Below are 13,561 nucleotides of genomic sequence, written 5' to 3'. Positions count from 1 at the left end.
TGCTTCTTAGCTAGACCAACAGGTTGTATTTATAGCAGCTACATATCTTTTGTTTTACTGCTAATGCCACAGGTATTTAATATAAAAACGGTTAATGTAAAAATATGCAAGTAAAATATGAATCAATAAATCTTTAAATTTATTAAAAATATTCTAAAAAAATTTTTGAACAAAAGTTTGAATGTTTATAGTAATGTAAGGGTTGGCACCAGGCCGAGGCCCCCTCCGGCCACCAGAGGGAGGCCTCGAGTCAACCCTACCACTAATCAAGCTTAACACCCAACAGCTGGGCTAGACCTTATATAAGCCCAGTGACCCAGTCATTCAGTGCTGGGTCTTTGCTAAAGTTTTGAGTCAAGCTCCTAGCCGGTAACTTCAGGTATTGAGGTCTCTGAGCCCTCGTGCTACACCTCACTTCTTGTCTGCGAAGGTGTTCGTGTTTTTACACGTTCCCTCCCATCTCCAGTTTTCCCTCTCGAGTTTGTCTCTCTCCCGAGGCTTCCCTTAGCCATTCAAGTTCCTCCCTGTTTTCTGGTTTTGTTTGGGAAGTTTTAGTTTGGTTTTCTCCAGTGCATCGGGGTTGCCGTTTCTTCTTGTGATGTCCCTTGTTCTCCCTTTTTCCACGCTTAGATTGGTGTTTAGTTTTTTTCTTTTGTTTTACCTGGTCCAAGATCTAACTGTTCTGCACACAGGCCCACCACTGTTAGAGTGTGGTTGCTCACGCAGTAGGCTGTTGGTATCATTACCTAGCTGACCTGGGTTCAAGCCCACTTTACAAGTAATCTGTATTTAACCAAACAAATGGTTATTAAAACCTCCTTTATATTTAAAAGTATTTCCCTTGTCGTGATACGTTAAGGGTGAGTATGCAACGCTTAAATACAGTATGTCATATGTTGTAGTATAATGGCAGCATGTGAGGAACCAACACAGTTTGGTAAAGGAATCACAAGGCACCTGGTGTATCTGTCATTCTGTTCATGTGTTACGCTTCTCACTATTACAGGAGTAATTACTTGAGTATTACACTTTACTACACCCTACATTAGTAGTGAATGTTACACTCCTCACTATTACATGAGTAATGAATGTTATGCTCCTCACTATTACATGCCATTAATCTACTGAGTCATTAATGTATTACATTAGTCATTAATGTACTGAGTGTGTTTATTCTCACCTTTAGTGTGATTAAAGCGCTCCATTAATGTACCAATATCGACCTTGAAGTTCTCCTCATGACCCTGCACAGTCTGTGTAGCCAAGTCCCAGTAGTCTGCACCCACACTCTTCTTCATCCACTGCGTTGTTGGGATCCTCTTCCTCATTATACTGTCATAGTACACAAACTGTTCTCCATCCACCAGACCAACAGCAGTGAACTCTGGGAAACTGATTCCTGGTGTGACTGCAGTATAAAAGTACTGCAGAGAATGGCAACCTGTAAAAGTTTAAAGAATCATGTAAATTTGAATTTTTTGTCTGAACTTTAAGAAAAGGGTGAGCCCTTAAAAAAACAAAACATCAAAATCACATTAAACCGACATTTTAGTTATTTTCAAATTCTTCTGTTTTACAAACGGTGCTTAACCTGGCAAGCACATGATAAACCTCCAACATGCAGGCACTTAATCTGATTTACTAACAGATTTACCTGCCTGCTGAATTAATTAATGTTAATGAGCTATAATGTTATTACACTGCAATATTTAATGTAAAGAACCTTCTAAAAGAGCTTTGAAGAGCCTTGTCACTCTGTAGCACAATTCTCCATATCCTTACTATGAAATTCTGTAGGTCTAGTTACTGATTCACCTTCACCATGGAGTTGGATGATGATAAACAACATTTTTGTCACAGTGCGCCAGGCACCCTGTCCGATACACACACACATTTCACACCTGCCCCGCTCTGACTCACCTGTTTACTAACTATGTGCAAATGTGTGCAATTTGCCTGCCTTTTCCTTATTTAAAGGCCACAGGTTCATTCAGTGCTGTGCATTGCTTGACTACCCAAGGACTGCTGCTGCTCTGCTGTGTCAGCGTCTCGATTCTTACCTCCAGCAATTATTGATTATTGCCGTATTTAGACATCTCATTACTGTGCTCTATTTTGTTTTGCCTACATCACACTTTTAATTAAAACACTAACATTTCAAATAGGAACACACATATTAAGAGTGCAATAAAACTTGTATGCTGCAATTAAGGTTTATATATTTATGCTACTCTGCTAATACAGAGCAAGACTCAAATGGTTACTTTATTTGTAATGCAAAATAGAAGGTGAAATATAAGGTGTAAAGTAGGTTACGTAGACTAGAGAACTGCACAGGGATGGGGATGGTGGTAGGCTAACACTGCAAATCTCCATTGGTGTGGGCACAAAGTTTTAAATATTTAAGCTGTAATGATGGGGATCAGGACAAGCTTTACAGTATTCCCAAATGAATTGTAATAAAATGTGTGTTAACATAGCAGTAATGTTGTGAGTGTGGATATACATATAGCTTAATCCAAAACATTCTCAGTTTCTGTACTAAGGAGCTTTGACTCAGTTTTTCATATGCATTACATTTCAGTTTTTGCAAAGGACAGATTGTCTGTGAGAGGCTAAGTTTTAAGTTTGGTTTATTCGTCACATACATAGTCATACACAGTAGAACTCGCAGTGAAATGGTGGAGAGTGCTCTGTCCAAACTGAGGAAAAGAAAACAGGGGTGCATAGAGAAATATAGATATTATCTATATGTGAAATATATATATTCTATGCATGTACAAAATATATTAACAATGTATGTACAATATATGTATAGTATGATTATATACACAATGTACATGGTTGTGTATATATGTACACAATCTACAGAATGTACAGATCCATTTCATATAATAACATCTACAGTTGTGTAACAAAGTAATTGAATATATATATACATATATACATACACACACACACACACACACACACACAGATATACAGTTATGTTACATGGTGGTGGTCCCCACAGTTTATCAGTTTCCCTGATTCAGGGCCCGAATGGCCTGTGGGAAGAAGCTCCTCTTCAGTCTCTCTGCGAAAGCGCCTCCCTGACCTCAACAGAGAGAAGAGCCTATTGTTGGGATGGGTGGGGTCCTTCACAATCCTCCTGGCCTTGGTCTGGCACCACTTGTAGTAGATGGTCTGCAGGTCAGGAAGTTCCAATGTGAGTGATGCGCTCTGCTGAACGCACTACCCTTTGGAGTGCTTGTCTGTCCTGCTTGGTGCTGTTCCCAAACCAGACTGTGATGTTCCCCGTGAGGATGCTCTTGATACTGCGGAACTTCTACACCTGCACTACGTTGGAGGGCAGTCTGAAGTCTCTCAGGCGTCTGAGGTGGTAAAGACGCTGACGAGCCTTCTTTGCCAGGGAGTTGGTATGGCGGGACCAGGACACGTCCTGCGAGATGTGAACACCAAGGTACCTGAAACTATCTACTCTCTCCACCGTGGTTCCACTGATCCTCACAGGTCGGTAGTGCCGCTCCTGCTTCTTGCTGCAATCCACGATCAGCTCCTTTGTCTTACTGACGTTTAGGAGATTATTTTCCTGGCACCAGTTTTCCAGGTGTTTAATCTCCTCCAGGTAGGCCCTCTCATCGTTGTCCGAGATCAGACCCATGACAACGGTGTCGTCAGCAAACTTGACAATGATGGTGGAGCTGGAAGGAGCTGTGCAGTTGTAGGTGTACAGTGAGTAGAGCAGGGGGCTTAGGACACAACCCTGAGGAGCTCCAGTGCTGAGGGTGAGGGTGGATGAGGCGCAGTTGCCCACCCGTACTGATTATGGTCTGTCTGTTAGGAAGTTGTAGATCCAGTCGCACAGGGATGTATGCAGTCCTAGATCCCCCAACTTAGTAGTGAGTAGGGAGGGGATGATGGTGTTAAATGCTGAACTGTAGTCAACAAACAGCATTTTAACATAATTTCCCCTCCCTTCTTCCAGGTGAGTCAGTGTAGTGTGGAGCAGATGTGCAATTGCATCGTCAGTGGAGCGGTTGTGGCGGTATGCAAACTGCAGTGGGTCCATGGAGGCTGGCAGTGAAGATGTGATGAAATCTCTGACTAGCTTTTCAAAGCACTTCATCACGACTGATGTGAGGGCGACAGGGCGGTAGTCATTGAGGTCGGAGGGTCGAGGTTTCTTCGGGACGGGGACGATGGTGGACCGCTTGAAGCTGGACGGGACGATACTGAGCGTCAGGGAGAGATTGAAGATGTTGGTGAATATTGGGGCTAGCTGATCTGCGCAGGCTTTGAGGACCCTCCCGCAGATACCGTCTGGTCCTATCGCCTTCCTGGTATTCACCCTTTTAAACACTCTCCTCACGTCACTCTCCGTGATGATGAGAGGGCGCTGTTCTATGGTGGGCCCCGCGCATGTGCCATTGGCTGCGCCGATAGTGCCATTTGCACTAGCGCCGTTAGCATTGGCGCTGTTAGCACTAGCGCTGTTAGCATTGGCGCTGTTAGCACTGATTACTCACACCTGTTCCTCATTTCCCGTCACCTATTCATTCCCACAGGTACTGTGCACCTGCACTTCAAATTAGCCTCCACTGAGGCTAAAGCATCGCTCTGTCACTGACTGTATAAGTCTTTAAGAGTTAGTTGAAACTTCATTTTTCTTTCTGTTAATAATCTTTCCTGCCAACCTGCACTCATACCTCACTCCTGTTTCTTCAATGTCATGTTCTGAATTTAGATGCATGGGTGCAGCTTTGATGTTAAGAACCACATAGTCCTCTATTTGGCTGAAATTCTGTTATACAGTATCTCTTGCTCAAGACCAAGTGAAACAAATATTTAAATGTTTACAATACTGTGAATTATACTTATATCCCACTATATAATACGAGTGAACATGTTATTATAGTTCTAATGGTTATAAACAACTCAAATGTAAAAAAATAATTGATATGATGAAAAATGACCCCTTAGACAGTTTTGTTGAACAGTAACCTACTTTTGGGGCACAGGAGAACAAGGGGGGGGGGGGGAGGATTAAGTACACAGGTATGAGGTGGGGATGGTGTTAGAGATTTTGGTGGATGTGTGAGATGGAGATGGTGTTAGAGATGTTAGGCAATGTGTGGGATGAGGATGGTGTGAGGGTTGTCAAGAGATGGGTGGGTGCCTATTTACCAGATTGTGTACATTTACTTCTTTTATCTGTGCTTCTTCTAAGATGCATGGACACAGAACAGCCTGTAAAGACAAAAGACTATAAGTGCACAAACTGACCATATACGTTTAGGGTTGTACTTACAGGGAATGATGTCTAATGTGTATGAGTTCCAGAGTGGAGCAGTTACAATTCTTGGTTGAGAGAGAACACAGAAAAAAAAACAACAGAATGAACAAAATGTTGTTTGATCTCCCATTAAAGTTTAAATAGATCCACAGAGCCACAGATGAAATTTTGTTCCCACCCCACCCATCCTCCAACACCTGCAACACCCCCAACACCATTCCCACTCATCCCCAAAACCCCCAACACCATCCCCACCTATCCCCAAACACCCCAATACCATCCCCACTCATCCCCAACACCCCAATACCATCCCCACTCATCCGCCACATTCCCAACACCATTCCTGACATCTCCAGCAAGATTCCCATCCCACCCATTCCTGACAGTAGATTTACTAGGTATCAACCCGGTTTTACAGGGGGTTACAATGTGCTGACACACCTACTGTTATAACATCACTACAGACCTGGAGGTAATGGGTCACTCTGGCATTCTGTTATAACATCACTACAGACCTGCTGGTAAAGAGTCACTCTGGCGTACTGTTATAACATCACTACAGACCTGGAGGTTAAGAGTCACTCTGGCATACTGTTATAACATCTACAGACCTGGAGGTAAAGGGTCACTCTGGCATTCTGTTATAACATCACTACAGACCTGCTGGTAAAGAGTCACTCTGGCATACTGTTATAACATCACTACAGACCTGGAGGTTAAGAATCACTCTGGCATATTGTTATAACATCTACAGACCTGGAGGTAAAGGGTTATAACATCAATATGATGATAAAGACCTGGTGGTAAAAAGTCACACCTTGATATTACTTATTTAGTTATTCACTTGGAAGGCTAATTTATAGGACAACAAAATAAATGTCTCTTGACAGAATCTGAAAGACAGTTATAATCCTGTTTCACAAGGAGTGTCAGAACAAAAACTATGGAAACCTGAGTCTTGCATCTTACACTGTTTGTACAGATATTGAGTGATTCCCTAGTTAGCTAACTGTTACAATGACTCTTTTACTAAAAACATGACAGGGAGGAGGAATTTGGTAGTTCTATTAGCTAACATAATAATTATCATAGCTGGAATGTAAAAAAAGAAAACCAGCAACAACAGTAAAAACAAGATGCTGTAGTCATGCCCATGATGTCATCCAATCAGGATGAGTGACAAAAAGTGCAAACAATGGCACCTTTTCAGATTTGGGAAGGTAAGCAACATGGTTGGAACTTTCATCGGCAGACATCAATAAAATAACTTATTAAATAAGAAGACTGATTATTCTTATGGAACAAAGTGTTGTCAGATGTCGTACGGTTGAAGCTTGTATAAAAATATTTGTGCACTAAATCAAACTAGACTTATCTAGTACTCTTGTTTTATGCTAGCATATTATCTGATAGTACCTTACTACCAAGTCAGGAGAGCCTACAGCATTGGCTGACAGTCGTCAGCTTAGACCTGATCATCTTCTGCATGTCCACAGCAGGACTGCACAACATGTCCACATTACATTCTTTCTCATATGCTGCAGATGTTGCGTCTGGGCCATGAGATTTACATTTTACTTCATCCATCTCCAGGTGTGACAGGAGGCGTCGTTTAACAACGTCCGAGTGCTGCGTAACCATTAGCTTGTCTGTGAGTGTGGATGAAGGTGTTTCTCCTCATCAGCAGCTTCCTTGTTCACTTCATATAATCTGTTTCCTTTGGCTTGCTGCTGCAGTAGCATTCCATCAGATCCATGTTGCCCAACCTGGTTCATCTCTGGTTTGTTTCAGTAACAAAATAGACATTTGCCATCGCGATGCTCTAAATTCCGACAGTAAAAATGTCTGAAAGACACACGTTGAGTATTTGAGAATGTGTTCTTCAAGAATATAGAGGTGGGATCTGATAACAATTTGATCTGTAGATTTTATAGGACTTAAAAAATGATATATAATGAACCAAATATACATTTTACATGAGTTGCTATCCCATTACTCTAAATTCCTAAAGTAAAAATCTACAAAAGTAGCATCATGGGTACAGGAGGAAGTGTATTTCAAGAATATTGTGTAGTTATTTGATAACAGTTTGATTTGTTTGTTTGATAACATTTCAAAACGTTTCATTTAGTGATCTGATTAGACATTTTACGTGAGTTTCTACAGTAAAGGTTTTTGAAAGTCATACCATGGGTGCATGAGAAAGTGTAGAATCAAGAATATAGTGGAGTGATCTGATAACAATTTTATACATCTTAAAATATGATATACAAAATAGTCCAAATAGACATTTAGCAGGATTTTATCATCCCAATACAAATTCCTACAATAAAAATACTTTAGTGTCATGCTGTGAATATGTTGGAAAGTTTTTTCCAACAAGATAGTGAAGTGAATTGGTAATTTGATTTGTGTTTTTATGGAATTTTAAAAATATACTATACTGAACTGATTTGCAAAGTATTGCTATATAATTTGTCTACCGTCTCACAGTTAAAAAACATTAGGAAATCTTAATCACATATAGCTAAGTAATCTTTATGTAGCGGATTTAAATGAAAATAAGTAGATTTTTGACTTTCCTACAAATGTATTTTGCGCATTAGGCCTCAGTAAGATGTTTATTAATTAATCTGTTAAACACATTTCATTTAGAGTCTCAATAAATGCGCGAGAGGTATACCCCTACGTCATTTCACAAACGGGTTACCGTAATGCACGATGCAGGCGCGCACAGAGCTTTTGTTTGAAGCGCGGATAGCGTGGCCGCGGTATTATTCCGAACTGGGCAAGCGTAATATTTCTATGAATTGGTGATGGGTTACAATATTTTGATCCAATCAACGACAAAAACACAGCAGAATACAACCATGATCATTTTTTACAATGTAAAAATATAATAATCACTGAACTTGCCTCCAGATGCCCAGTGAACGCTAACGGCGAGAATAAGTAGGGCTCTCTTTAACGTTATTTTCTGGTCCATCCTCTCAGTTAAGAGGGGTTAAGTGGGTTCCTCGCCTTTAATTTAAAGTTTAACTCAAGTCACGGAGCAGACACGATGGCCCAAGAGCGAGAGTGTGGTAGTAGGAGGTGTAGCAAGAGTCCCAGTGGGATTAAGTTCAAATACACAACACCTAGCCGTGGAGAATGATAGAACAAGTTAAGCGGCTTCAGAGACAAAACCAACCAAGCAAGGCAGCAAAAACAAAACAGGACGTCTTGTACACGGTACAGAAAGAAAGTGAAAGTTATTGTAATCGAAGTGAACTTACGTTTGAACATCAGGAGTCTTTGCGGAAATTTTCTTCAAATATCAATGTCACAGTAACGCTCAGAAAATGTTGCAGTTGAACCCACGTAACACTTGTAACAGGTGCCAATTTTTTATAACGTAATAAAAAATTAAAAGTATAAACGCACATTACAATCATAAAGAATTACAATTTTACAATGTAGTGAAGTAAAATCTTGAAGAACACTGAAATATAGAACCATGAAAGTTAAAAGTGTTACACGTGCACACAGTGATTGTTAGCACTATAGCCACAAGAACTGATTCTGGTCCCTTTATTGTTTAATTTGCATATGCTTGTCCTAACTTGTGTATTTAATCAGTAAATATAATTTTAGCTTTCACTGGTATGCAGATGAGACACAGCTATAACTGTCCCTAGCACCTGCCACTTACAAGTCTATCTGCTCCTTGACAGATAACACAGCCAGTGGGTTCCTTCACTCAAAGGAAGAGAGGACAGGGGTCATTATTATAGGAACTGGCACACAGAAATGTTCTGCCAGTAAAGCTTGCCAAAACTATTAATTCATTCATTATGCACTATTCTCTATTAGCACATTTAGAATAAAGGGCAAAACGTTTTTGGATGGTGTGAATGGTTAATTAGCACCAATATATTTATTCAAAATGTTAATTAAAAAACATCAGTATATATAAATACTACAGTAACATAAGCTCTAATAATAAGTAAGGAAACTAAAGGTGGCTAAGATGCTGATAAAGAATTTAAACTCAGGTCAGAGTGTAGTTACAAGCAAATATTTATATATTATGAATTTATGAATCATAGTGTCTGAGCACTCATTCAGAACAAGGTTCAGAATAGTTCAGAATAGTGTAGAATATTAGGCCCAGTAAAAACTGTTGAATCAGTTAAGCGCACTGTTCTTAGCAGTAAAACAACAATACCATCTGAAAAGAAAAAAATATATAAAAACACTTCAGATAAAGTCTTGTAGACTGAATCATCAGTCTACAAGAGCATTTATTTATATTGTACACTACATTGTAGGCCCAGAGCAGTTCCACCTCCTATGATAGAGCTGACTTTCTTGACAAGCCTGTTCAGTCTGTTAGGATCCCTCACTTTCAGACCACACCCCACCACACCACAACAAAGAACATGTCAATGTTATACCACTGTCTGATAGAGCATGTCACTGTATACCACTGTCTGATAGAGCATGTCACTGTATACCACTGTCTGTTAGAACATGTCAATGTTATACCACTCACTGTCTGATAGAACATGTCACTGTATACCACTGTCTGATAGAACATGACACTGTATACCACTGTCTGATAGAGCATGTCAATGTTATACCACTGTCTGATAGAACATGTCAATGTTATACCACTGTCTGATAGAGCATGTCAATGTTATACAACTGTCTGATAGAACATCACTGTACACCACTTTCTGATAGAACAATTCACTGTATACCACTGTCTGGTATAGAGTATATGAGTAAATTCTATAAATCCCTCTGGATTACCATGTGACTGGGAGAATCACTTCCATAAATCCCTCTGAATTACCATGTGACAGGGTGTCACAGACTATGGTGCTTGAATGACATAGCATAGATTCCTTCAATTTGAAATATAATTTTATTTGCATTACCAGTGTAACAATTTCAAGAAAAATGTAACGGGTGGCTCGCAGCACCAACCTTCTGCCATCAGAGGGAGCCCACATGCCATTTAGCCTTGTTATCCTGATCACCCACAGGAGGTCACACTCCTATATAACAGCTTTGTACAGGCCACGCTGTTTGTGAAGCTTTGAGAGAAGAAAGGAGAAGATCATTCTCTTCCTGTTGCAGGCAGTGTTCTGTTTGTGTTTCCCATCTTTTAGTTGTTTGTCTTTTGTTCTTGTCCTGATGGATTTTGTGAGAGAGAAAAAGTACTTTGTGATATTTTGTGGTATAGAGTGGTTAGAGTTAAGGCCCAACACTCAAGCAAACCCTGGTTCTATCCAAGTTGAATGGGCTTGACTTGTTTTCGTTTTTGCTTGGAGGAGGCTAGGAGTTCACAACAGAAAAGAGAGTTTCACGAAAGACAGAGTTCACAACTTGGATGCAGAAAGACTGATTTGCATTCCATTATATTTTGGTCACTAGGTGGCAAAATTGTACAACCTTGTGATAAGGTTATATGCAAGCTACAGTTAGCCTGTCATTGCGGCACTAGCGACCGGAGGGCACATCTTGAAAATATGCACTCAAATGAGTACGGCCTGATGTCTGCTAGCATTTTAATGCTAGATAGCATCTGATGAGCGTTAGCTGAGTTAAACAATAACATAACAGAGGAAATGTGTGTCACAATTTCCCTTTTCTGGAGCTATGTGTTCCCTAGTTCCACATTTTTGTTTTATTTTCCCCAGTCCTTGATTTGTTATAGCTGTTTCTATATTCCCCTTGTTAACTGTGTGTGTATATACCCCGTGTTTTCTGTCAGCTTTGTTGGTCATTGTTTGATGTCCCAGTGTTGTGTGTTAAGTGTCATGTCTGGCTATTTGACCCTGGTCTGTTCTGCTGTACATTATTATGGATTTGGCCTTAATAAATGTCACTGACCCTCACACTTGCATGCTTCTTTGCCTCATTGGGTTGATTCCACTATGATTTTTTTTTGTTTGTTTGTGGGGGGGTTTTTAAATAAAGGCTTTACAGTATAACCAGTATTCTAGTCTTATTTACCAGATGTCCCTGAGTGAACTGTTGTCATCACTCCACGTTACTCTGCCCGTAGCACCTGAACTTAAGTGGTAAAATACGGGTGGCTTGCAACGCCAACTGTCTGCCACTAGAGGGAGGTCATGAGCTGGGAATTAATCAGTGCTCGTAAGCCTGATCTCCCTCAGGTGGCACACGCTTTTGCTTCTTGGAACGTCAACCAAAGATATTTTTGGAATTTCCTCATCTGATTGCTTTTTACAATCCACTCAAATGCCAATTGATAAAACCATGAGTGTTCCATATTTTTCATGTTTAATTCAGAAATAAATCAATTTACAGAAGAAAAATACATTTAAAAAAAAAGTTTCAAAATGTCAACAGTCAGCATAACAGATGAATGACTGTATTCTGTCACATGCCATATTTCATAGAAATTGAGTACATTTACTCACATATAATAATAGCCTAATATAATTTCTCATAGCACATAACCTTCAAACACTACAGTGAGTTTGTGTTTTGAAAGCTGTAAGCTTGTTATAATTGTTAATTTGTTAATTGTTAATTTACTCAATTCGAAATACAATATACTCAACTTGAAAAGTTGCCAAACTTTCGAACATAGTCGTACAGTCTCGCCTCTCATTATGAAAACAATGTTATATTTTAGAGACCCTATTTTAAGACTCACCTAATTCAGTTTACATGTGGATTTTATAGGACTATTATGATCCAAACATGTCCACATGAATATCCTACCTCATGGATTTACAGCTCAATAAACAAATTTCAAATTTTACTTTGGCATTACATATTTGTAATTTCTAAAGAGCAATACGCCTTTACCTCCTCCATGACATTCTATTTTAGTTTGTGTTGTTTACCAAAGCACAACCAACACATAAACGTCCACATTACCATTCAGTAATGAATATTATGTTACATCAACATGCTAAGCTACTGTTAGTCTGGTAGAATAATATATAACATGGGTATGCGCCTCTTCTCTATGTGTCCCTGATGTGTGGGTTTTATGGGTAATGTAGTTCACCAGGTCATGCTGTTGGTCCTGCAACAGTACAGAGGATGATAGTCAGAAGTGATAAAACAATACCACCCGCCTTCTCCAAAGGCTTTATAACATATCTGAAGCTTGATGTTGCATTTAAATCCTAACATGACTGGACCTTTTAATGAAATTGCTTTTATAATATTTTTAAGGTTTATATCACAGACGGTATATACAGCATATGCTTCCTATGTACTTTTCGTGAAACCAGCTTACACATTAGATCATACTGGTTGCTTTTTCGTTTTTTTCATTCCCTGCCAGAACCTAGACTAAAAATGCTCATGAATAATTTAGGTTTTCTGTCCACACATGAAAGGTATATATTAAGGTATGTATTAACTAATGCACAATAATTAAAATTAAATAAAATTAACATTCCCAAACTTACCTGTTTTGTGCGTAGAATGTCAAGGTTACCATCTGTTGTAATAGGTGACAATGAAAAATCATTTTACTATAAAAATGAAACATAAAAATGTAGTTTTCCAGGTATTTTATCATATATATTATTTCAAAAATATATATTATTTGGAAGGGCAATATAATGACAGTTGCTTTCTACCCATAACAAAACACAGGCAGAATTAAATTTAAAATAAAAATAAATAATTTATTTTTCAATAAGCAAATTCCACCTGGATTAAATTTCTTTCCAGACAAATTTTATTACTTCACTACACTTTATTGAGAAAAAAACTTTGTGTACAGTTTACGACTATCATCATACTGCACTTGTTTCAGCCACACTTTAGCTCTTCATCATTGGTCAGTTCCTGCCCACGGAACCAATGTTGTCAGGATATCTTAAGTGGTGGACCACTTTCAACCCAGAACTTATATGAACACATTGAAAAATTTCAGGAGCACTGCTGTGTCTGACATACCAGCACACCCTACCATGACTCTACCATGACAGTGTCAATGCTGTGTCTGATACACTCATACCAGCACACCCTACCATGACTCTACCATGTTAGTGTCACTACTGTGTCTGACACACTCATACCAGCACACCCTACCATGACTCTACCATGTTAGTGTCACTACTGTGTCTGATACACTCATACCAGCACACCCTACCATGACTCTACCATGTTAGTGTCACTACTGTGTCTGATACACTCATACCAGCACACCCTACCATGACTCTACCATGACAGTGTCAATGCTGTGTCTGATACACTCATACCAGCACACCCTACCATGACTCT

The 13,561-nt window shown here is 39.4% G+C and overlaps 1 protein-coding gene across 3 annotated transcripts in view; it reads right to left on the bottom strand.

Moving 5' to 3' along the window:
* Nucleotides 1-13,561, bottom strand: part of LOC113592079 (H-2 class I histocompatibility antigen, Q8 alpha chain-like) — a 144,108-nt gene that overhangs the window by 52,601 nt on the left and 77,946 nt on the right. The window lies entirely within an intron of this gene.

The sequence above is a fragment of the Electrophorus electricus genome, chromosome 5 (assembly GCF_013358815.1).
Source record: "Electrophorus electricus isolate fEleEle1 chromosome 5, fEleEle1.pri, whole genome shotgun sequence".
Classification (NCBI taxonomy): Eukaryota; Metazoa; Chordata; class Actinopteri; order Gymnotiformes; family Gymnotidae; genus Electrophorus; species Electrophorus electricus.
The sequence above is the reverse complement of the archived record's forward strand: the minus strand, read 5'-3'. Positions and strand labels throughout refer to the sequence as shown.